This window comes from Chrysochloris asiatica, unplaced genomic scaffold (genome assembly GCF_000296735.1).
Source record: "Chrysochloris asiatica unplaced genomic scaffold, ChrAsi1.0 scaffold00126, whole genome shotgun sequence".
Taxonomy (NCBI): Eukaryota; Metazoa; Chordata; class Mammalia; order Afrosoricida; family Chrysochloridae; genus Chrysochloris; species Chrysochloris asiatica.
Genome location: NW_006408644.1, coordinates 8,197,568 through 8,200,473, shown reverse-complemented (window position 1 = coordinate 8,200,473; position 2,906 = coordinate 8,197,568).

The window sequence follows — 2,906 nt, the reverse complement described above, 5'->3', positions numbered from 1 at the left end:
TGTTGATGTGTTCCATTTCATTTTTGACAACTTCCAATTTTCCCAGATTCATACTTCGTACATTCCATATTCCAGTTTTCAATGGATGTTTACAGCTGTTTCTCTTCTATAGGGTTGTCTGCTATAGGGTTAATATAAGTTGGAATTGACTATTATGGCAGTGGGTGGGTTTCTTTTTCTATCTTAAGATAAGGCATTCAGTTACAGATAAACAGTTCCAGCCTCCATCAAAATAAACCAGCAGATTTTGTTTCCAGGGGTACAGCAAAACATTTCCTCTATCCAAACATCTTTCTCCCCAAATCCCTAATAAGGTGGAAGAAAACCACTCCCCCTTCTTTCTTTGCTTAAGGCATGAAAGGCCCCTATGAAAATGACAACATTACCTGTGAGAGAGAACACATTAAGCCATTATCAGCTAGTAAGGAGCTCTGGTAGTGTAGTGGTTACGAATCGGGCTGCGAACCTTAAGGTCAGCGGTTCGAAACTACCAGCTGCTCCGCGGGAGAAAGATGAGGCTTTCTACTCCCGTAAAGATTTACACCCTCGGAAACCCTATACAGGGTCGCTATGGGTCGGAACCGACTCGATGGCACATAACAACAAAAACAACAACAATGCCTTTCTTGTTGTTATTAAGTGCGGCCTAGTCCTGGTGTGGGTTAATGCACTGGGATGCAAAGTCGGTTTGAACCACAAGGTCAGCAGTTTTTCGGAAACCCTATACAGAATCGCTATGCATTGGAACCGACTCGACAACACTTAACAAAAAGGAGCCCTGGTAACATAGTGGGTTATGCATTGGGCTGCTAACTACAATGTCAGCAATTCAAATCCACCAGCGGATCCGCAGGAGTAACATGAGGCTTTCTGCTTCTGTAAAGATTTACAGAGTTGGAAAGTCAGAACCGACTAGCTGGCACATCACCACCACCAAACACCACTTAAGGAACCCTAGTGGCACAGTGGGTATTTAAAAAGAGCTCTGGTGGTGTAATGCTTAAGTGTTCAGCTGCCAACTGAATGGTTGATGGTTCATACACACCCACAGGAGAAAGACCTGTTGATCTACTCCCATAAACATTACAGCCTATAAAATCATGTGGGGGCAATTCCACTCCATCACGTGGAATCATTGAGTCAAATCCACTCAACAGTATCCAAAAACTGGCACTATATAAAGTGTTTTTAACACATTACTAGCTCATTTAACACTCATCAGTCACTTCAAAATAGCTGCTAATACTCTGCCCATTTTATAGAGAAGAGTGTGTGGCTTGTTTAAAGTCACACACTAGTAAGTTAAAGCTCTAAGACTTAAACCTAGATTTCTCTAGGTAAAAACTACTATACCATATTGCCTCCACTTAACTACCAGTTAGACCTCAATAGATCATTGAGACAAATATGACTAGGGCAGAAGAATTTCCTGGATAGTTTTTCTAGGCTTTGTTCCTTTTCTCAATGGATTTCCTCCACTCAAGATGTTTCCCTTCCCTTTAGAACTTCAGAGACGCAAGGACCTTAGGATTCATACATATCTTTTCTTTAAAAAAAAAAAAAAAAGTTTTATTGTGAATTATGTGATAGTTTACATGGGAGAACATTAGCTTTACATTCAACCTATCATATATCGTTTCATTGCCATGGTTACAATTCCCTCCATGCATCATCATGCCCCCCGGTCGTCAGCACACAGACCCTCTCCCTCTCTGGGTCTAAAGTCCCCAGCTGCTCCATCTCTCCACGTCATCATCTCTGCCTCCATCTCTGGCATCACTGCTTCTCTGGGTAGGGTCCCACTCTCTGCTTTTCTCGTTTGACGGTCCCAGGGACCTCCACTTCTAGACTGCAAAGTCAATCACTCCCCTCCTTTTGGTACAAAACATCTACCTTTACATTTCCAACCTTCACAATCAGTCCTGATAACAATTATTCACTATTAATCACAAGAGACCTATCCACATCTCCCTTTATCAGCCCCGCCCAGACAGATTGGAATCTATTCAGTGGAGATTCTACATTCCTCCACGCCCTCTGGATCTAGGCTCCCTCTTGAAAGCTTGTAAGCCAATCACTTCTTGCCTTTGTAGCCCCCCCATTTTGGGTAGCCAATGTCCAAGTTGCCCATCCCTGTCTACTCTGTGTATGGAGGGGGTGGGAATGATCCTCGCTGTAGAGATTTGTTCCCTCTTTTGAGCTACTGAATCCATATGTTCATCAAATTGTATCAGATTACTCTTCTTTCTTCTTGTAGTTGAGCTCAGATCATCCAGTCATTGAAGCCAGATCAAGTGGGTATTATCTGCAAGTGTGGGTATTCTTATGCATATGCCCTCTCTTTTTATCAGCTGGACGCTTCACTCTGCACTCTAGTCCTCTGTGGCTATGTCACTGACTCTGGACCCAAGAGTACCCAGGTCTTGCCACACTGCTGGACAACCAGGTCTTCACCCGGGTTCATAAGAGTCTATTGAATGTTGTAGGGCTTAGTTCGCAGCTTCATTGCTGTTTTTTCCCTCACTTCCCTTTATTGGTGACCAACCTGGTCACCAATCAGAGCATGTATTCCCATTGAGTCTTAGTCTTCGAAGGGGGTTTGCCCTGAGGGGACCCAACCACTTGCCTTGATGTCTCCTAGGTGAGGAACTTGCTTGTTCTTGTAGTAATCACTCGGACTGCCCATATTGTTTTGTATTTTTCCTGATGGTCTTTCTTTCATCTCCAGGTCAACGGGAGTCTAGCACAAGACCTTTTTAAAGTGTTGAAGAGCAAAGATGTCAGCTTGAGGACTAAGGTGTGCCTGACCCAAGCCATGGTGTTTTCAATAACCTCATATACATGTGAAAGCTGAACAGTGAATAAGGAAGACCATAGAAGAATTAATGCTTTTGAGTTATGGTGCT